Genomic DNA, 23,609 nt, shown 5'->3' on the forward strand with positions numbered 1-23,609 from the left:
CGAGCACGTCTTGTATGTAAGCAAGGTAGGACTCCGTGGTAGATTGGGCGCGAGAGGAAAGTTCGGTTTTAGCTGCGAGGGCCCGTCCAATGGGCTTACCGAACAAGTCGTGAAGCTTTTGCTTGCAAATTTCCCAGGTCACCAGCTCGTGCTCGTGATTTTGGAACCACGTGCGAGCAGTGCTCGCCAAATAGAAAATCAGATTGGCCAGCATGATGGTCGCGTCCCAGTGATTGTTCCTGCTGCATCGCTCGTATTCGTCCAGCCAGTCGTCAACGTCTGGGTGGTCGTCGCCATTAAAGATGGGAGGGTGGCGAATTTGTGGAGTACCACAGGCTGAGGCGATGTTCCCGTGGTGGTAGGGGCTGCTTCAGAGGTCATCGTAGCTGTTTGTGGCGTCGTTGGGATCCCAGGTAGGTGGCGGCCGCTGCGCAAATCCAGCTTTTTGCAGTGTAAATGGGCTAATCGGTGCGTACGGGGATCCTTGATTGACCTCCACCAAGATGATACGGGGCAGAAGGCTAGCACAGGAAACCACAGCAGGTGATGAGCAAGTGTTCACAGCACAGCAGAGCAGAACACAGCAGGCGTTCAGACAAGCTCAACGGCTTCTTCTGCTTCGTCGTCTCTCACTCTATTTTCTATCGTCGTCCTCTTCGGTGGCATATACGTAACAATATGTCCGGTAAAACAAAGTCCAGGCAGACGTGTTGTGTTGTTGGTTGCACTGACAGCTACGCAAACTCGTCGGATGCTGCACAGCCGATTCATTTCTACCGATTTCCATCACATTATTATCCGCACCAGCAAGAACGGTTTGCGACATGGATACGGTTAGTTCGAAGACAGAGGTAAGTATTCATTGTTTTTTTTTTTTTTACTGTGCGGTCGTGGAAACATTGGGGCAGGTTTTAAAAGTTGGCTTTAACCGGAAGTTTTCTACCTTCTGTTGCGCAGGAGCGACGGTACGGGCGCCTGGCTGCCGAAAATGCACTCCCACATATATTGCCGTCATTTTATTGGCAATCGAAAATCGGAGGAATCTAACAACCCTAATTATAACCCAAGCATTTTCCCGCGTGTATACAAGAACAGGCCGGCACCAATAGGTTGCCAGGGACGTTACGAAAGGTAGCAGCCGTGCATTGACAAAATTCATTTTAACTGTTTTTAACGTCGATCGCTTCTCTCGTACGTTCAGTACCACAGTACAACTTGTGATGGCGGTTTTCATGATCTTCGTCTATTCAAGTGTAGGTGGTACAAACATGTGAGTACTTAAGAGAGACGTGCATTGCAAGTAATCATTCATTCAGCTCCAGACAGAGTACCAAAGCTGGTAGCTTTCAGTTTCAGAAAGTATGACAGTCAGCTGGAAGAAACTTTCGTGCTTTAATTGCATCTACTAATCATTCATGTCACGGTATTTACCAACATGCTTCATTACGCGGGATTTGCGTGTTTTAAAGGAAATTTACGTCCTTGAGCTAAAAGAATTTGGAAACATGATTTTCGGCAAGATAAACATAGGCTACTGCGTTCCCTTGGTGTAATATTTTATTTTAGAGTGTTTACCAATAAGTTTGCTTTTGAACGATATGTGTAGATTTATGTTACAAAGGAAGGATAATATCTCTCCAGATGAGTTGTTCGTGTTTCGTTTATCATCTCAGCCACAAAATCTGCAGTAACAAGCCTACCTGAGCTGAATCCCCATGGTCATACAATTAAAAATATATATGTTTGTAGCCCTAAAGGACTGCATAACAGCCAACTGCATAACTGTTTCGTGGTTTGGTTTCTCGTGGTATTAACAAAGGAATCAATCTCTAACAACCAGCATGCATACAAGGCATCTCCAGGTAATTATTAGCCTAAAAGGCAAACTGAATTATGAATCAGCTGAACTAATCATTATTTTGTTTATTTCTTGCACACAGAAGGTATGAATCACAGTATTTAAAAAGGCTCTGTTTAATCATGTGTAGTTGCTTTCTTCTCTTGTACAAATGTTATATCATTCATAACAGCTTTACTGATTTTCTTTGTGAAATTTTCAGACTAAGCAAACGACGAAACAACAAGCTTCATTCAACGATTAAAGCAGAGCAAGAAGAGAGCAACCAGGTACAGATTCGTTAAGGCATATCATTGGTCTAGTTGACTTGCATTCATTATGCATAAACAAAGCAAAAATGGGGGAGCCCTGCCCACTCCTCGATGAAACGCAATAACTTGATCAAGTGTATTAACTGGCAAAATAAGTAGATATGTTATTGCTGTCAGTTTTTTTTCATACATTGTTGCTGTTATAAAGGTTTAATGCTGGTATCTATTATCCTACGCAGTTTTATTTCACTTAAATTCTAGCCAGATGTTGTGCGTTACACATTATTTTGAGCACTATTCAAATGCAATGCATGTCTGTCTCACATATTCCAGATTGGCATTCTATTTGTTTTACTTTAGCCAGGTGAGCCACACTGCCCTGAGCCTGAGGAAGATGTTCCAAAACTATGTCACGAAAATTTGAAGAAGGTATGATGACTGCGTTCGACAGTTGTAGATATCTGACCAAACGCAGATCGCTTCCGTGACAGTGTTAACAATGCACGTTCCTTGTTGCAGGTTGGAACAATGAAATCAATTCATCAGGAAGAATCACTTGCCGAGCCCCATGTTTTTCTTAGCTTTACTGACGGCAACACTGCATGCACACAGATTTCATTTAAAATTGTGTCAACAGTGTTTATTCAAACCGAACCTTGCACAACACAAAATACCTCGTCAGGACTAGATCACAAGAGTGTTTATTTCTGTGGAACTGAGACCGTACAGTCAGATGAAAATGTCCTGGTAAGCTCGTGCTCAGTGACATTATCAGTCTTTTCATTGCTAGCTAGCATCCTACCTGACACCAGAACGGTGTATGAGTTGTCGAGAGCTGACAGACTCACCCTTTTCCTAATGAAACTGAAAACTGGAATGACCTACACAGCACTAGGAGCCTTGTTTGGTGCACACCGTAGGACTGCAGCCAGGTGTTTTCTGGGTATTCTTTAGACACTCTACACCAAAACACGAACTTGGATCGAGTGGCATCACAGAGATGACGTGCTTTCAACAATGCCCGAGTGCTTCAAGTTACACTATCCCAAATGGAGAGTTGTGATTGACTGTACCGAAGTCCCAGCAGAACGCCCTGCATCAGTAGAGTTACAAAACTTGATGTACGCAAATTATAAGAGAACGTATACTGCAAAATTTCTTATTGGAATTGCTCCAAGTGGCCTCGTAACATTTGTGTCTAAGGCATATGGAGGAAGGGCAACGGATATATTCATCACAGTTGATTCAGGCTTGCTTTCCCTATTGGAGCCGGAAGATGTGCTTGCCGACAAAGGCTTCCCTGGAGTACGTGTTGATGCGACAGAAGCAGATGTTATCCTGGTTGTGCCACCATTGGTGGCGGAAACTTTACCGCAGAGGAAATGTCTGAGACGTACAACATTGCAAGTGTTCGCATACATGTAGAAAGAATGATCCAGAGAGCGAAGAAATTTAATATCATCAATGTCCGGCTTCCAGTTGAGCTACATGATCCCATTGATCAAATTATGCATGTGATTTGCGTCCTGGCAAAGCTGCAAATTGGCATCTTCAAACAATATGAGTAATGCTTTTCTCTCATACAGTGATTCCACATACCACATTTTTTTTACATTTGGTGCAATACACAAATATTTGTATCACAGAACTGCCATTAAATAAGAAAATGATCACTGTTTTGATTAGCTGATGCATTTGGAAAACAAATATCACAGTTCTCAATGGAGCACGTGTAATACTGACCAAATAAAAGAAACAGCAAATTTGGTATTTCTTACACAGCATGAACCACATCACCAAAAACGACATTAAGATATTGTTCCTAAGTAGATGCAATTTTAGTTTTTTTCTGAATTGTCATGCTAAGAGTATGTACAGAGATGTTAATAAACACATCTTTTGATTTTTGATTTTGGTTATTGATATCTGATGCCTAATCTCATTTATTCAGTAATTTGGGCAACAAGTTTGTAAAGTAGAATCTCTCGAGCTTGGGCACAATGTGGCTCAAAAGGCGGTTGCAACGTGCAGCGGTTAGCATCATTTGTTCCTTGGGGGCGTAGATTACAAGCTGGTACCCCTGGAGACCAAGAACGTAAAGAGCTAGCTGTATCTGAGTAAAATACTGATGTTTAAGTTTGCAAATGCCATCCAGTGAAGCAATCTGTGCAAGGCATATACCTTCAACAAAGCGTTCTTTGCCACTTCTTTTAGAATATGGGCACTTAATCTCAAGCAGCTCCGTTAAGCCATAATCGGCTTCGATTAACCCATCAGGGCTGCACACCAGCCTCGGCTGACCTTCTTTGACTACAAAGCTCCCAGTATGCACTTGTTTCTTATAGTGGTACTTGTACCATTCCCAGGCAGCCGGCTCAAGCTTTACTCCGTACAGCATTGCCTGTGTCGTGACGCGCTTTTGTGAAAGTAGCTTTTCTGCTACTTCCTCCGGAGGTCTCCTTGCACTAAGTATTTTGTGCACAGCCATTGAGGTTATCCGACTAGACCTGCGAAAGAAAGCCAGTAGCTGAATTATGCGTCTTACAGTGGTAAAACAATATCTTGTTTCTAGCTGTGACAACTAAAGAAAGTGTTTTGACTAATAGATGAGATAAAAGATGCCTACCTTGCAGCATGTCACTCTTTCGTTCTTTGTGCTGTGCACTGAACCGGGCTGCATACATTAGTCTTGTAAAAATAGTCAACCGGGCCGCTAAGGTTGCTGCTGTGGTTGAAGTCGTCACAATAGAGCAGAGAATCTTTGGCCCAAGTGTAATCTTTGGAGGGAGTCTGAGAAAAGAATAAAAAGGTATATTTGTCCCGCCAAGCTGCACTTGACTTTCCAGACGAAACTATACCTGCTGTGTCTCAACACTTGTTTCGCCCCTCTCCTCTCGTCTTCTTTTTGCAGCAAGCATGGTCACCATAGGGCAGTTTATGAAGCCGCACTTATCTAGCAGGTATCAACACCACCCTGGGCTGAAGCATCTGAAAAATGTTTAGATTTGTATAAAACAGCATTTAATGGCAGGTGAAGTTCAAAGTTCTTTTTTTTTCTCATGCACTAGGACAGGCATCATACATTTTGCGACACATTTTTCCATTTCAGAGCCATATTTTGCAAATATATTTAAATACCACATATCGCATTTACTTGGGAAGTGCTGACTGATTAAAATGCAAGGTCTTTTTTTTTTCTGCAATCAAAATTGTAAGAACGTGCACAGTAGCCCCTCAAAGCTAATTTTCTCGAAGAAATAATATGAGCAGCAAAAATTTCAAAATTTTGCATCAAAATCGCGACGCGACTGCATCATTTTGGCTGTAATTGTGTTGACGGACGCTCGAGGCTGCGTACGGATACCGCGCAGCCCCTCTCTCGCCACGATATTTCAACGAGTACGAGGGGCTTTGCGACGCTCTCAAAATTAAGCGGGAAGTGCCTACACATCCGATCGAAGATAGATAGTGTGCAGTGTTGAGTGAACTCTGTCCGGACAGAATATATTTTTTTTAAAAATGCGCCGTGCAAACGTGTAGTTGAATGTAAACAGGAAAATAAACTTGAATTCGCAAGCTAGCAAAGGCTCTTTTAACGTTATTGAGTTTGACGCCGCGTTCTTCTAATTCAGCCATAAAGTATTGCCTGTGCGCATGAGGCAATTGTTTACTGTCGAGTGGTTCTCATTCTGGAAGTCCGTTCCAGTAGTTGTGCTCACTTAGTGTTACCGTATCGCACGTAATGAGGTTATGTACCATCGTCCCGCGAACTCAGCCTTTTTCTTTTGAGGTAAATCTTCTTTGAAGGCACCCCCCATCTTCGACTGCCGCTTGTGCATGATACTGTTACCTCTGTGTCCACAGCGGATGCGAGCGCCGCAGCATGCTTGCAGCGGCCGTTCACGCCAGCTTTTCAGGAACATTTTGCCCCAATGATGTTCCTTGCAAGTCCAACTGAATGCAGGCGACAATACGGCATGTAAAATTGGGTTTATGTACTACGACGGTTACTCAAAAAAAAATAAAGTTGCACTTACTTCTAGGTCCACATCGGCGCATTGAGCTTCGTCGGAGGGATACATTTGCAGAATATATGTGTACCCTTTGCTTGGCACTCCCGTATGTCGTATACGTGGCTATCCCCGTAAAGGCGCTACCCTTTGTCCAGGTTACCAGATCTGAAAAACTCTGTGTGGTTTTTTTAGGCTTTGAAACCCACATCGGAGGACAACGGGTAGCGCCATTCCGCAAGCGCCAAACGCGACCCGCTACGCAGACTCGGCGACTCACCATTCCACTGTTTTTCATTTTGCCACGGGCGGCGCTGTTCGCTGAGGAAACGCCTGCAGTGCTGAAAGAGAGTAAAAATAGGCTGTTGAAAAATTCCGCAGAGCGCAGTATGGCGATAGTAGCTTCGGGGCTAAACGATGTCCTAAATGGTGACGCTGCAGGAGCGGTGGAAAGTTTATCTAAGAGAGTTAACTATATCAGGGAGATAGCACAGCAAGCGCAGATAGTTGTCAGTACCGGAGGTGCTAGGATTGAACGGAAAGCTGGAAAAGGACGTGGTGACAGTTAATCAGGACATAAGAAAGCTAAGCCTGGAGGAGCGTTTCGAAGTGATTGAGGTAAACAGGGAGGTGCATAAAGCAGGTTTTGGTACGGGCTTTTCAGCGAGATGGCATTCATTTTAACAGAAGGGTGGGAGCAGAGATCGCCTGGCGCCTGGCGGGCAGGGCTGTAGCTTTTTTAGGGGATCCGCGAGGACTTCGTGCAATCCTGCAGTGACCACAGGATTGGAGGAGGTCAGTTCGCATCCCCATTCCAAAGAAAGGCAGTGCCAAAGATTGTTCCAACTACCTCACGATCGCGCTTATTTCGCATGCTAGCAAGGTGATGTTGAAAATCCTCCAAGGAAGGCTACAGCAGTATGTGGATCGGGAGCTTCCGGACGTGCAAGCTGGGTTTCGCAAGGGCAGAGGAACTAGAGACCAAATTGCCAACCTTCACTGGATCATGGAAAAAGCAAGAGAGTTCCAGAAACCCATCTACTTCTGTTTTATTGATTATGCGAAAGCGTTTGACTGCGTAGCTCACAGCAGACCGTGGCAAGCTCTCCAAGAGATGGGAGTTCCAATTCACTTCATCTGTCTCCTCAGGAACCTGTATGAAGGACAAGAGGCCACAGTCAGAACTGGGCATGGTCTTACTGATTGGTTTCCGATTGAGAAAGGAGTGAGGCAAGGCTGCATACTGTCGCCCTGCCTATTTAACCTATATGCAGAGTGCATCATGAGGAAGGCCGGTCTGGACGAGTCTTCAGCTGGAGTGAAGATTGCTGGAAAACGTATCAACAACCTTAGATATGCGGATGATACCACATTAATGGCAGAAAGTGAAGTGGAATTTAAGAGACTTCTGATGCGCGTACAAGAAGAGAGTGAGAAGTTTGGGCTTAAACTGAACATTAAAAAGACAAACATCATGGCGTCTTGCCCTATCAAGTCCTGGAGCATCAATGGACAAGAAGTGGAAACTGTGACAGATTTTCTCTTCTTGGGCTGCAAGATTATCTCGGAAGGAGACTGCAGCCATGAAATTAGGAGACGCCTGCTTCTGGGAAAGAGAGCAATGGTTAGCCTTTACCGCCTAGTAAAGAGAGAGACATTAGTCTGCCAACCAAGATCCGTACAACTCGTGCTATGGTCTTTACAGTTGTGATGTATGGATGCGAGAGTTGGACTGTGAAAAAGGCTGACCGCCGAAGAACTGACGCGTTTGAATTGTGGTGCTGGCGAAGACTCGTGAGAGTTCCTTGGACTGCCAGAAGATCACATCAGTCGATATTGTCGACCACAAACCCTGACTGCTCATTGGAGGGTCAAATTCAAAAGTTAAAGCTCAGCTACTTTAATCATCTGATGAGAAGAGAGGAGTCGCTGGAGGAAGATTTGATGTTGGGAAAGGTTGCGGGTCGCCGGAGAAGGGGTAGGCAGCGAACGCGATGGTTAGATGGCATCCTCGAGGCACTGCAGATGAAGTTATGTGATGTTAGGAAGATAGTGAGAGATCGCAAAGCGTGGCGTGACATGGTCCATAGGGTCACGAAGAGTCGGACACGACTGAACGACTGAACTGAACTGAGGACTCCGTGCACAGAGATAGTTATAACTGAAGCAGAAGAAAGTGTAATAGCGAAGGTTGAGCCCCAAAAAAATGACAAGAAGGAGGTCGAGAAAGAAAAGTACAAAAAGAAGTTTAACGCTAGGATCAGCTACATAAACATGCAAGGAGGTAGAAAAAGAGCGAAATGGCTAGAGATAGAACAGCAGTGGAAGGTTGACAAAATAGGTGTGTACGCTCTTTGCGAGGCTCATCTCAGGGATCTAGAAAATCTGCCGTTTATAGAAGGCTACATCTGGGAAGGGTGCAACAGAACGAAAACGGAAAAAAAGGGTGGAGGGTTAGGTGTATGTTGATACACCAGGGAACAAGTTGGCAAACAATTACATCATCTTGTAAAGAACATATCTGGGTATCAGGAACAATTGCCGGCATAAAGACATGGCTAGGGGTAGTTTATTTAGGTACAGGACACCAATGCAGACAAGAAAACAAGGATCTTGTTAAATGTCTGAGTGACGATGTAAGCCAGTTTGGAAACGGGGCCAATATTATTCTGCTGGGGGACATGAACGGCCCCATCGACGATCTGGATGGATACACGGATTGTTACGGGAAGCTAATGCTAGATTTCTGTGAGCGACACGATCTAATTATAGTAAATAGAGAAACAAAATGTGAAGGCCAAATCACGTGGGCATTCCGCAACAGGCAGACGACCATTGACTACTGTCTAATGTCGCAGGACATTTCTAGCAAGGTCACAAAAATGGAAATAGATGAAGAAGGGGAGTGTAGTCCGGGAAGTGATCACAAAAGTATTAGTCTGCAGATGGGGCCCTTGATGAAAATAGAAATGGAACTAAGGCAAAACGTAAATGCAAAATTAAACAACGATCAAATAGCGCAGATAGCAGCAGACATAGAGGAAGCAATAGAGAAAAGCCCCATGGAAGACTGGGATTATGAACAGGTAGAACTACTCATAAGGAGGAAAATTCAGGAGGTTAAAGTAGCAAACCGCTGGAATGGAAAGAGGAAGCCAGGGAGCTGGTAGAACAAGGAAATCAGGGAAGCTATTGAACAACGACGGGCTGCTTCAAGGGATCACTGAGAGGCAAAAAAAGCACAGGTATCTCAGGAGGAAATTGACCAAAAATGGGAATCATATCGACAAAAAAAACTTGAGGTGCAGGCCCTCGTCCAAAGAAAAATAAGGCAGTCCACCGATCGCTGGATGGCTGATATACACGATGCCTCTAAAGGCGGAGCAAGAAAATTCTGGAACCATATAAGCTGGCTAGGGAAGAAGAATCAAAGAAAGCAGGAACGGATTCAAAATAACGAGGAAAATTGTTTAGAAGGAGGCAATGCAGTGAACTACATTACATCAGTTATAGCCGAGTCATTTCAGAGCGACGATAGGGTAATCGCAAATCAGGAAGCAACACAAGGTAGGAGAATACAAAGAAGCTTAGAACTGACCAATCTAAACTGGAAAAAGCCAGAAAAAAATATTCCTAAAAACACATCTACAGGAATAGATGGAATTCCGATCAAGCTGATTAATGAACTTCGTCCAAAAAGTAAGGAAACGTTGTTAAAAGCTCTGGAAACAGTCATAACGAATAGGCAAATTCAGGACAACTGGCGGCAGAGTAAAATTAATTTGATTTATAAAGGGAAAGGAGAAAGGATGCACATAAAATCCTACAGGCCGATTACCATAACATCTGTTATGTACAGGTTGGCCATGCAGGCGGTGAAATTAAAGGTGCAAGCATGGGTGGAAAGTAACGAGATACTCGGAGAACTTCAGAACGACTTTAAAAATGGTAGGCGCTTAGATGATAGCCTGTTCGCGCTTACCCAATGCATCGAAATATCTAGAGCGGAAAATATACCTTTGTATTTGGCCTTCCAGGACATAAACGGGACGTACGACAACGTACCTATGGAACTCCTGTGGAACATATTAAAAGAAGAAGGTATCGGTTATGAGATAATAGAGTTCCTACAGGAAGTATACCGGGATAACAAAGAAGTTACGTGGGGATAAGAAGTACGGAAGATGTCAAAGTATGCAAAGGATTAAGACAAGGCTGTCCTCTATCACCGCTGCTGTTCATGCTTTATATGATAAACCTGGAACGGAGGATACAAGACAGTAACCTAGGTTTTAACCTGTCATATAGATTAGGTGGAAAGGCGGTAGAGCAGCGCCTCCCCGGTTTGATGTATGCAGACGATATTGTGTTGCTAGCTGTGAGTCTGGAAGAATTGCAAACTGTAGTTAAGTATTGCTGAGACGAAGAGGATGTTCTAGGCTTCAGTTTTATCGTAGGTAAGTCGGGTCTGATGATTTTTAACGGCTCAACTGATCAGGGTCTTAAAATACAAGGCCATTAAATACCCTGACAAGCAGAATATAAATATCTGGGGGTATGGGTAAATGAAGGATTAGCATACATTGGAAAGCATGAGCAATCACTTAAGGCCAAAGGGCGAATAAATGCCGGGATAATGAAGCATAGGGCATTGTGGGGATACAACAGGTATGAGGTTTTGAGGGGTATTTGGAAAGGAATTATGATGCCCGGACTTACTTTCGGAAATGCGGTTTTGTGCCTAAAATCAGAGGTACAGTCGACATTAGAAATAAATCAGAGATCCGTTGGACGATTAGCGCTAGGTGCCCACGGCGAAACCATAAATAAGGCGGTACAGGGAGATATGGGCTGGGCATCTTTCGAAGTATGGGAAGCTCAGAGCAAAATATTATATGAGGAACGCCTGAGGAAATTGGACAGTAACAGATGGGCAGCTAAAGTATTTAATTACCTGTACTTAAAAAGCGTTGACTCACAATGGGGGAAAAGAACTAAGAAACTCACTACTAAGTATGCTAGTCATAAGGACGGAGAAATAAAGAGCATTAAGCAACAGGTGAAAAACACAGAAGGTAAAAATTGGATAAATTCGATGGAAAAGAAACAGAGTGTGGAATTATACCGAAAGTGGAAAATGCAGATCAGGAAGAAAGATTTCTTTGATAACTCAAGAGGCAGTGCCCTACTTTTTGAAGCTAGATCAGGATGCCTTAGAACGAGCAGCTACAAAAAGAAATTTAACAATGGAGATGACGCATGTACTGTGTGTGGTAACTCTAGTGAAATAATTGACCATATTATACTCGAATGTAATGGTATCCATCCGGAAGTTGATGCAGGCGCAATCACTGTTCCTGAAGCTCTGGGGTTTAGAGATAACAGTGGCCGGGTGAATAAACCGGCTGTGGAAACTAGCAAAAAACGACTGGAAGATTGGTGGCTTAAAAGCAGAGAAGTAACATAATGTTAGTGATGTAGAAACAAAAATTTATTAAATAGAATGATGGTTTAGTTAACCAATCTAAATCAATAATTAAGATAAAGGTATAAAAATGATCATGGCAGCTACTGCTACCACCCCGTTTCAAAGGGGACGCTCCTATATTCCATCCATCCATTTATCCGGTGGCGCCATGCAACGGGCACCCGGTTCATAGGTATACAGTGATCCCCCCACGAGTGCGCCGCGCGCTTCCTTGCCGCCCCGTCACATGCCGCTTTATCAATCGATCCGCGCGTCACATGCGAAGTATTCCGACCCTATTCACTATCAGGTTTAGCTGGCAGCAGTTGTGGCAACCCTGTATTGTGGAGACACCATAACGTTGGGCAGTTCTAAACAAAAAGCACACAAAAAAAATGTCACCGAAGCGTCGGCGCCGGTGTACCGGCGTACTTCCTACTGCGCGCCGTTCATTCGTCGGACACTTGAGATACCGTTTGGGACGTCGTCCAAGCAGAGCTCGGATTTCACCGACTCCGTTTCATGATTCGCCGTAGGCCCTTTCTCTCTTTTTCTGTCCCCCTCATCTATGTTGCGTTGTGCGTGCCATGGTTGCCAGTAAAGCTGTAAAGCAATGAATTGGTTCTAGGAATAGCAGGGGGGAGTTACTAGTTGAGTTTTCAGAGCGCAATAACTTACGAATCATGAGTACCTTCTTCAGCAAACGGAAGAACCGGAAATGGACATGGAAAAGTCCTAACGGGGAGATTAAAAATGAAATCGACTTCATAATGTGTTCAACCCCCGCCCATTATGCAAGATGTAGAGGTAATCGGGAAAGTGCGATGCAGTGACCACAGGATGGTGAGGTCCCGAATTAGCCTAAATCTGAAAAAGGAACGCAAGAGATTAGTAAGAAAGAAACCCATCAACGAATTAGCGGTTAGGGGGAGGGCAGAAGAGTTCAGGATCTCGTTACAGAATAGGTATTCAGCTCTAACCGAGGATGGCGACATTACCCTATAGAGGCAAGGAACAATAATTTCAGAGATATCATTACTGAGTGCGCGGTAGAAGTAGGCGGTAGGATAGTTAGAGAGGATACCGGTAAGCTGTCTAAGGAGACGAAAGATTTGATTAAGAAACGCCAGAGTATGAAAGCTTCCAATCCAACAGACCAGATCGAATTGGCCGTGATATCAAAGCTAATCAATAACCGCAAGGTGGCCGATATAAGGAAGTATAACATGGAGAAAATTGAGCATGCTGTAAACAACGGGGGAAGCCTTAAAGCGGTAAATAAGAAATTGGGCATAGGCAAAAATCAGATGTGTGTGTTAAGGGACAAGGCGGGCAACGTCATCACGAATATGGACAAGATAGTCAAAGTGGCCGAGGAGGTCTATACAGATCTCTACAGTAGCCAAAGTAGTCAGGACCGTAATGAGATTGGCGGTAGGGAAAAACAGTCAGACGTTCCATCAGTGACGAAGGACGAGGTTAAGAAAGCATTACAAACTATGAAATGGGGGAAATCAGCTGGAGAGGATCAGATAACTACAGATTTGCTGAAGGACGGGGGGGATATCGTGCTAGAAAAACTGGCCACCCTGTATACGCAGTGCCTGGTGTCATCGACGGTACCGGAACCATGGAAGAATGCAAACAATATCCTCATTCATAATAAAGGGGACTCTAAGGACCTTAAAAATTACAGACCAATCAGCTTACTGTCTGTTGCATATAAGGTATTTACTAAGGTAATCGCTAATAGTATCAGGACGTCACGTGAATAAGCTCTATAAGAGGCGGAGAAGAAGTAGATGACTGTATCACTTTTGACACGGATGCAGCTGAGGAGAATTCAGTCGTTGCGAAATGGCCGTCCAGACAAGAGAAAATAACTTTTTCGAGCTTGAGGTTGTCGACTGGCACTTGGCTACTCAACAAAGAGAGTATGAGCGTAAGAAGGCGAACAGAGCAGTGGAGACTTAAAAAGAAAAAGAAGAACGTGTATACTCAATCTCTCTCATTGCTAAACATAGTGACCATAACAAGCTCGACCTGGGAGAGAGAGAGAGAAGAAACTTTATTTAGCCGGATAGTTATATAGGACCGAGTTACATTGTCCTACTAGATGGCCAGCAGGTCAAGCCTGTACCTTCCTTGCATCCCCAGAGTATATGGTTGAGGGTAGCTCTATCATTGCACAGGGTGCAGTCAGGAGAAAATTGGCTGGGGAAAATATTTAAGAGAAGTACCGGGTTTAAAAAGGAATTTCTATGGAGTCTCGTCCAGGTAATTTCGTGTTCTTTCTAAGCCGCTTCTGCGGGGGCGGAAACTTCCTTCGTTCAAGGCGGAAGTGATGGGTTAAGTCGTGAAATGATATCAGGTTATCCTTGGCTGTCCCCAGAGCGTAGGTGGTCACCGCCTGGCCGACTAAGCCTCGGGCTGTCTGGAGAGCCGCCTCGTTTCCAGGGTTGCCAGAATGTGTCGGTACCCAAATCAATGCAAACGTACTTCTCGCTAAGTATATCCTTGCATTGCCAAGCTAAGCCACTGCCAAATTTTATACACTGTTACTTCGCATAAGCAAACGTTGAATTTCCATTCTGAGCAGCTTCACATCTTATAACAAATTTTAATCATTTTTGTTTGATCAAATATATTGTGAGCGCGATGCCAGAACTTCACTTCTTTCACCTGTACATACGCTGCATCGTCATCATTCACCGGTGTTCGGAAGATCGCCGCAGGATTCCAGAATATTTCCCGATCATCTCGTTCTACATGACACCGCTCCACATCGCCTTTACGTCGCTCGTCTCCCCTTCGATCGCTCTCCCAATCCTTCCGTCCTATGGATTCCGCTTCTCCGCCCGATGCACATGGGCTTGTTGGTGTCCACCTACATCTGCAGAGATATAATTCAAGGCCGGAATTCTGCACCGCAACAGCGTCGTTTCCAGTGAGATTAACACAGATAAACAATCGGAAAGAATTATTACTTGTTATACATGGTATAAAATTTTGTGCAGAGCCAATCCAAAAGTTAAAGCTTCCGCAAAGAACGTAGGAATATAATCTGGGATTCGGATAGAATAACTCTATGTCAAATTCTTTAAAAATATGTCAGCTGCAGCTTTTTCTTGGTTGACTGAGGCGTCTGTAGAGATAACAGCGGGATGGGGGTATTTTTCTAAGTGATCAGAAAGAAGACCGTTTAAAATGTGTGAAGGCATGTATTTCGCATGGGAGGTGAAAATGTCGTCATAATGAAAGTTCACTGCAGCCAGAAGTTCATCAACCCTTTTCAGAGAACTCGATTCAACACTGATTAGTGCTAAAAGTTTTTGTGCGACAGTTTGTGGCTGTTTATAACGTGGCCAATGCTCAGATAAGAATAAGGTCGGTCGGAATGCAAAAATAGGAAGAATGTCTTCAGAGGCCGGGTCTAGCGACCTGATGAACGTTTTTACCGTGAGCAGTTGGAAGCGAGAGATTAAGTCAGAGATACGGGCTTCCAGATAAGCAGAGCGTTTGAAACGATTTTTTTAAGATCAAGACAGAAACGTAGAGCACGCCTCTCCAATAACAGTAAAGTATGAAGTTTGTAGTTTGTAGTTTTCACAGCCAGAGAACAGAATACAACCAAATTCAAGTATTGGTCTTACATAGGCTTTGTAGAGAAACAATGAAATGTCACGACGCATTCCAAACTTTTTTATTGTCAATTCGTATCAGCCGCCTAAGAGACGTTCTCCTTTAATCACATTGTTTTTATATGGAGTATCCCGTTTAATGTTGGTTCATACGTAACACATAAATATTTAACCAAATCTAGTTGTGGAATTTGGTTGGAGCGATGAGCAAGAGAAAGGTGTCAAGGTGTATCCAAGGGATAAATTTATACGGCCAAGCCAAACTTCAATCTCATCCAATATCTTTGAATAGTGCGGTATAGAGAATGAATATCCAGAGCGGATGCGAAAAAGACTATCGTCGGTATAAATATAAATAGTTATGTTTGGGCGGATGGGGATGTCAATTACCATAATGTTAAAGAACAACGGTGAAAGAACTGATTCTTGTGGCACACCCCTTGATTGCTGATACGTGTTAGGGCAGAGGGTTCCATCTGTATAGTAAAAATGCCTATTCTTCAGACATTCACATATCCATTCATATATATGTGATGGACGATGCAACAGGGTGAGTTTGTTAAGTAGGATCGTATGTTCAACGTTGTCGTAAGCCTTAGCAACGTCAGGTATCACCAGAGCGGAGACTTCCCTCCTACGTAGCGAGAGACAGATTCGGTTCTCTAGATCTACGTGCGCGGACCATATAGAGCAACCTTGTCGAAAACCAATCTGTACTGGGCTGAGACCGTTAACTTTATGAACATGCTTTGTTCGACGACTGTGCGCTATTTGTTCTATTAATTTGACTAAATTTGAGGTTAATGCAATTGGCCGAATATTGTATAAGAGATCCCCCTTCCCTACATCTTTCAAAAAAACAATTTTCATCACCTTCCAACTGTGTGGAATACAAGCATTTGCAAATGAAGAGTTCACAATATCTAAACGGTCACTTGTGAAACCCTGGGCTAAGATTTTAATCATTCCAACAGTGACACCATCATGTCCTGGAGCTGCAGATTGCATCGTTGTCAAGATTGATAGCAGCTCTGGCGAGGAAACCTCGGTAAAGTCTGCACAAAGAGCGAGTGTACAGAAAGGGACATTTCGCTGTTTCTGGAATCGTAACGCCAATCCCGGAGCAATGCACTCCAGTGTTTGCTTAGCGTTCTGTGGCGCAAGCACTATTGAATTAGTGAGGCTGGAGGCTAGTGAACACTTTTTATGCTCCATGAACCTATATAGAGCCTTTTGACTACCTGGATTTGAGAGACAAGTTTTTTTTATTCATATTATACTCCTCCTTTGCTTTTGCAACTGTCCTTTTTAAAGATGCAGAGAAGAATTTATAGTTTAACCAATTGGGCTGGGCACTGATTGTAAGACAGTCACTTCCAGGCGGCTTTTCTACAACGATAGGCTTTCTCGCATTCTTGAGTCCTACAGGGAGATGGCTGTTTGGTAGAGGTTGCCGCGCGTACAGTAAATACCGATTGCTGTACTGCATTTTGCAGAAAGGAAACTGTCTGCTTAGCCCTGTCTGACCGGCTTGTACAAACTACCGAAGCAAAAGAAGCAGATATCGAAATATTATAGGTAACGTGGTTAACAGATTTGTGTGTTTTACCAATATTTCTGAGCACAGAAAAAAAAGGTTATTGGAAAATTATCATTAGATGTGCCAGAATCCTGTGTGGACCAATGAGTTACCACTGGCCCACCCATTGGATAAGGCTAAGTCAATGACTGAGCGGGAAACTCCTCCCATGAATGTAACAGGTCCAGAATTGCAGCATCTCACAGCATTTGTAGGCATCACCGATAAGAGAAGCTAACCGCAGGAACAAGTACAACAACGCCATTCATTCTGATGCGGATTAAAGTCCCCTGCACTAACAGCATTACTTGCACAGGTCACTAACCCATCCAAACAGTCTGTCCTGAGCACGCCTAAAGGGAAGCAGACATTAACAATTTTTATTGTGGCACATTCCGGAAGCCAAATAATGATCGCTAAAAGCTCACAGTCAGAACGTATAATTTTATTAGATATATATGCCTGATGACATATATTTTTGATATCATTGTTACCAATCCGCCTCCTCTGTCGATATTGCGGTCGGCTCTGAAGGTTCTCAAATTTCTCATAGGAAATGGTTCATTGGCAGATTGCCACATTTCTTGTAGAAATACGATATCAGGGTTTTGCTTGTTAAGAATAAATTCTAAATCAGGCTGGCAAGACAGAATGGAGTGGCAATTCCATTGTAAAATTTTAAGACCTTCCATGATTACCGATCAATTGAAGAGGCTGCAATAGCCTCTTTGAGGACGTAAGTCTGAGGGAGGACTTTTAATGATCCTTTTTTTGTTTATTTTTAGGTAGACTAGATTTCGACGGTGACGAAGCACGGCGCTTCTGGAACGGGCACGTCATCTCAACATATGTTGCAGAGATGTCAGTGCGATGTGTATCACTGGAAACATTGATGTAAGCTTGCACTTGAGAATCATCAGAAGGAACCATTGAACGGGTAGCACTGTTTGTACAAGCTGGCAGAGATGCAGACGTCGATGTCTGATCCAATTTTGATGATGACACTGTTTCGGCTGCTACAGTCTGAGCCAACGCTTCAGAAAATGCTGCCATCGTGTGCTCAACCGCAGTATTGCGAGCTTTTTCTATAGTAGATACAACTGATGCTGCCAAACTTGACTCAATGTCTCTAATAGAGCAGCGCGCACGACTGGCGTACGACTCTTTTTTTCCTGTCCAAAAGTGCGTATGCATCTGCTTTTGAGTAGCGCTTCTCTCTAATTATCTCCAATAAGCTCTATTCTTCAATACGACTTGAGCAGTCTGCATAACCAGCTGTAGGGGCAACATAAGCAACAATGAGGCTGATTTGAGGTGCAGTTGTCAAGTGAATTGTTTTGTCCGCCCACGCGGCAGCGGGTAGCAGATTTGCACGCTTTGTCACTATGTCCAAACCGACAACCGTTTGTGCATTGCAGAGGGCGGGAATGCAGAGGGTCCACATTATATACAACAGGCCAAATTTTTAAATCATTGGGACAAGAAGAACTCGCAAAGGTTGTTATTACCGACGCCGTTGGAAATCGCGAGCTGTTTACCTCTAGACTGCATATATAAACAGAAAGCACTCCAACTCCCGCATCCTGAAATTCCTCTAATATTTCCTGTGGGGAAGATTCTGGGTCAACACCACTCACAATACCTTTGACATACGCTAGCTGTTCAGGAATTAATGCCTTAATGGCACTGAACTGAAATTTCTGCATTCAAGCAAGTCTGCTGCACAAGCTGTTTAATGCGGTGCACGCCGATGAGTCGTCGACATGCAAGGCACACTGGGGGCTTGGGGTTGACGACTGCACAGTGAGAGAGAGAGAGAGAAAAATTTATTGTCGGGAGTAGTTTTACAGGGTCTTAGTGGAAGAGCCAGGTGGCCGTTAGCTGGTGGCTTGCGGCGACTTCTTCAGAGCGGTTTACGGCGCCCAATTGTATATCGGGACTCGCGTTATGCAGCACTTCCTCCCAGGATTCAAGTGAGGGAGCTTCTATGAGAGCCTTGGGAGGGTGAGAAATCTGAGCAATCCCACAGGATATAATTGAGGTCGGCTTTCTCTCCGCACTTAGTGCATGATGAGCTTATGTTGTCCGGAAATATGTGTGAGTAAACCGCAGGGTTGGGGAAGGAGTTCGTTTGTAGTTTCCTCCAAACAATTTCTTGTTGTCTTAGCGATTTGTGTGGGGATGGGTATACTCTCCTAGAGTGCTCGAAGTGTTGTGTAAGGTCGCTGTATGGACTGCACAGTGAGCTATTGTTATTGCGACCGTAGGAAGAAGGAAAAGAAATGCACGAGCCTGCTACTGGCTCTGTAGCTGAGCCACCTCCGCTGCCTCTTGCGGAGAGTAAGGGAAATACAGAAGAAAGAAAAAGAAGTGGGAGAAAAAGACGCACGTCGCAACAGCCATTGCCACAACCGAAGCGGTGTCGGGTGCAATTACGGCCTACAACAGACATAAATCCGGTGGCAGGGTAGCCCCCACCGTAAATAAGCGGCGGTGACCTACCAGTCTCAGCTCCATAGGACCAGGAGCAGCCATTCCGACTCACCGCTAGGCTAAGTATGTTACACATTCCTCCCTTCCCTTACGATGCCGTCCAGTTGTCCACAGAAAACGTGTGACAGAAACTGCGCCTTTCCTCTAAACCAATTTATTTATTTATTACTGTTTAGATGTTTTATTAGACATTAGACGTTCACTTTAGACACTCACATGAGCGGCGACAAATCACCAAAACAGGAAATACACATGATTAACAGCAGATGAAAGTGCACATAAGATACATACTAAGGAACGAATACATCACAAATAAGTATTTACACTCAGAATAAGTATGTACTACATGTATCGACCGGTGTTAGTCTGGTGTCCGGTGCGCTTTCAGTTCTTCTCGCCTCTCAAAATGAACACCCAGTTCGAAGAAACGTTAATAGAAATTAACGTTGGTTCGAAGGTTGTGCGTGAATTTTTCCGTATTTGTGTGCGCACCCAAACGTCGCGATACACCAAATTAGCAAAGTTTTATAACCGCCCATCTGTACAGCTGCGACCACACGACCAACAAGTGCTTGGTGCAACTTCTGGAGATTCATTACATGGCAGATCAGCGCTCGCCGGCCTTGATCGTCGCTTATTCACGGCAGCTACAGGTACTACATACGTTAGCTATAGTACACTACGGTAAAGGCGCGAAGCCTGATTTCTACATGCCCTTGCTCAATTGGGCTGTGCACAAACGCGCGCTGAATAATTCTTCTCGCCTTTGTACACAAGTCACATATCCATAGTGGGGGATTTGCAAAGGTTTGAAGAATGCTACAGCAGCTTACTGGGCCCAGCCAGACGCCCGACACATTCGTCTAAAAAGGCTCGATCGAACATTGAAATTTTATGTTCCAGGTGATCCTCCGCGCTACATAAACTTCGTTTACACGTGGCTTTCACGCGCAAGTACTTACATTTAATTGGACAGGTGGACTCGCTAGAATGTTCAACGTGTGGCATCCTGAGACTGTGGACCGTATATTAGTGGTGTGTCCAGTGTACGCGAGTGTACGCGTGTGAGGGGGAGGGAGGTGGCGAAGGGTGGCTGTTCCTGGCCCCACAGAGTTGGAACGGTAGGTCAACGCCGCTTGCGGCGGGGGCTACCCAGCCACCGAATTTTATCTGTTGTAGGCCGTCATTGCACCCGCCACCGCTTAGGTTGTGGACGATGGCTGTTGGTGCGCGCGTTTTTCTCTCCCTCTTCTTTTTCTTCTCTACTTTCTCTCTTCTGTCCGCACGAGGCTCCTCTTTCTCTCTTTCCACTTTCACTCCCACCTCCCTCCCTTCCCTTACGGCCCGGTTGAGGTGTCCACAGAAAACAAGCGAGACATTTATCGCGCATTTCCCTTCTTATAAATCAATCAATCGAGGCAACGGACATGGCTCAGCAACAGAGCCAGTAGCAGGCCCGTGCATTTTCTTTTCCTTCTTCCTACAGCCACAACACACGCGTGTGAAATAAATATGGTAGCCGCTTCCTTGAAGCATTTATTCAAGAGGCCTCTGTCGGAGGAACTGCTGCTGGGCGCTTGGCAGTACAAAGGGAAGGATGTCCAGGCAGTGCGGGCTTTTTGCCATTTTTGTGCGCCACCGGACTTGATTGGCGCTTGTAAAGCAAGCTGCCGTGCCTGTATATATATTTCATATGCCTTCTCCAACATCTTCATCCATCATGATCTTCTTTCTTCACCCCTTCCCCTTGCCCAGTGCAGAGTAGCAGGCCAGATTTTAATCGTTCCGGCGAACCTTTCAGCCTTTCCTTTCAATAAATCCATCTATCTATCTGGCCAAGGTTCAGTTAAGGTGCAAGAATTGAATACATGATCCGGGCTTAGACACTGTAATATATGTTATGAATCAGGAATCAATGTTGGTGCAACTTTGTTTTTAATTGTGAAGTATTTAGGTTAGTGAACAATAATTAAAAATAAAAATATCTAAATAAAAACAAAATCGGAAGGAAAACACTGCCAAACTAAATACTTGCATTTATTCTGCTGTCACTTACATCACTTCCTCTTCTACTTCCGAACGGCGCACGAGCCACTCAGAACCAGCGAGCCATCGCTTTGTGCCCTCTGTTCTGTGGTTTCTGTCCTTGGAATGCTGAATAGGGAGCAGCTGGCAGCATTTCCTATTTGATTCATTGACCAGACAACCATCACGATGGCCAGCAGCACCGAAGCTACCAATAACCAGAAGGACGGAACGGCAAAGGAGGGTCATGAAATGAATAATATCTGGTCGACCATCCTCAAGCAAGTCCAGTCGAGCCTTCCTAACAAGCTCCCATCCAAGAAGCAGCTCCTCGTGCTGGGCGATAACGAATCCGGCAAGACGACTATCATCACCAAGATACTGGGCTGCGAAGACCGCACACACGGTACAGGCCTCGAATATAACTACATTTGCGTTTGTGACGAGCAACGCGAAAACGAGACTCGATTGGGCATTTGGGTCCTTGATGGGGATCCGTGCTACCGTGATCTCCTCAAGAACATGCTCACTGAGGAGACTATTGAGAACACGACCGTGCTCCTGACAGCGTCAATGGCGACGCCTTGGACAGTGCTCGATTCGCTGAACAAGTGGACGACGCTGTTAGAGGAGCACCTGATGAGGATGCGCCTTTCGCCCACCTTGATCGAGAAGAACAAACAGCGCGTCCAGCGGCGCTTCCAGGACTACACTAATCTAGGAAATGAGGTCCAAGGGGTCAGATCGGCTTTGAAGAGATCCTCTGTCACCATCAGCGAAGCTACGCTCCCCAACAACCTGGGTCTGGAAGTCATTGTGGTCATCACCAAGACCGACTGCATGAGCATGCTGGAGAAGAAATACGGCTTCAAAGGCGAGCAGTTTGATTTTATGCAGCAGGCAGTGCGCAAGTTCTGCCTGCTTTACGGTGCCGCGCTCTTCTACACATCGGTGAAAGAGAACAAGAACTGCGACCTGCTTTATAAATACCTCATGCACCGCATCTACGGCTTCCCCTTCAAGACTCCCGCTCTGGTGCTCGAGAAGGACGCTTTGTTTATACCCTCGGGCTGGGACAGCCACACAAAGATCGCCATTCTCGACGAGTACATCACGTCGGCATCGCCGGATGACCCTTATTCGAAGGTAATAACCAATCCCATGACCCTGAAGCCGACCCAGTGGGAGCCCGAGGTGGTGGCCGAGGACGACCAGGCTTTCCTGGCGCGCCTACTAGCACAGATGAACCGGGAGGCGACGACACCAGAGCAGACCAGGGACGCTCCTGCGTCGCCGAAAACACCAGTCGGCATCCAGAAGTCAGCTGAGCGCAGAACTCCTGACTCGCACGGTGTGTCTAGCTCAAACAAAAGCAATCAGTTCGCAAAGCTAAAGAAGACACCCGGCGCCGAGGGAGGCAACGAAAGCGTGTTGCAGAAATACTTTGCCAGCCTGCTCGACCGCAAAAAGCCTGGTAGCACGCCCACCCGCACTGCAGACTACTCGCTCGGGGGAAACGACGAAGCCGCTGAGCTCGAGAGCATTACTCGCTCATCCGCGAAGGCCAAGCGCCTCGGCCCCACCCCCACCAGCCCGACTAAGGAGACGGCGCAGTCAGAAAAATCATCCAGGTCCTAAGTGCTCGCTTCCACGTAGGCTGGGGTTTTCACGGTTGGATTGGCGCGGTAGCGCTTAACTGGAACAGGCAACCCGAGAATAAAGAAAGAAATGCCTCTTTAAATTGAGTTGAAAGTCCTTTATTGATTAGGGAGGCTTATGGCCATGGATTGGGTTAACGGGAAGTAGGCAGAATCTTCAGTGTCAGCAGAAGATTACTTTGCTCTGACAAGCCACTAAGGGAGCTATACTTGACAAATATAATTAGTGGGTTAGAATCAGTTGCTAGCAGCACGGTAGTCCAGTAGGTAGATTTCGATCTTGGAGCGTCCAGTAGAAAAAGCATGGCAATCCCATAACTGAGATACGCCGCCGCGCATTAGAGTCGTGCAGTTGGGGCACGTAATCATTTCCTCTGGGTACTGGTACCAGCAGGCCATAATACGTGGCGTATAAGCCGCATGGGCGACGCGGTTATTCAAGAAGACCTGACATCGGATGAGATGGGATTTCCGCGTAAAAGGTGAGTCTGGTGTGGCCACCTGCATGCGATGCTGACTGCGGCTGACTAGTCTGTGTATAATGCATAAGAGCAAGATAAGGGGTGTGTTGTCAGCTCAAAGTCGAGTAAGGATGAAACAAGGGGGGTGGAGAAGTAAATGTAGACG

General features: G+C 45.1%; 1 pseudogene; it reads left to right on the forward strand.

Annotated features, from left to right (window-relative positions):
- Positions 1-21,513: 21,513 nt before the first annotated feature.
- LOC146188541 (cytoplasmic dynein 1 light intermediate chain 2 pseudogene) lies at positions 21,514-22,962 on the forward strand (annotated as a pseudogene).
- The last annotated feature ends 647 nt before the right edge of the window (positions 22,963-23,609 follow it).

Source organism: Amblyomma maculatum, chromosome 5, assembly GCF_055883805.1.
Source record: "Amblyomma maculatum isolate TAMU_Amacu chromosome 5, ASM5588380v1, whole genome shotgun sequence".
Taxonomy (NCBI): domain Eukaryota; kingdom Metazoa; phylum Arthropoda; class Arachnida; order Ixodida; family Ixodidae; genus Amblyomma; species Amblyomma maculatum.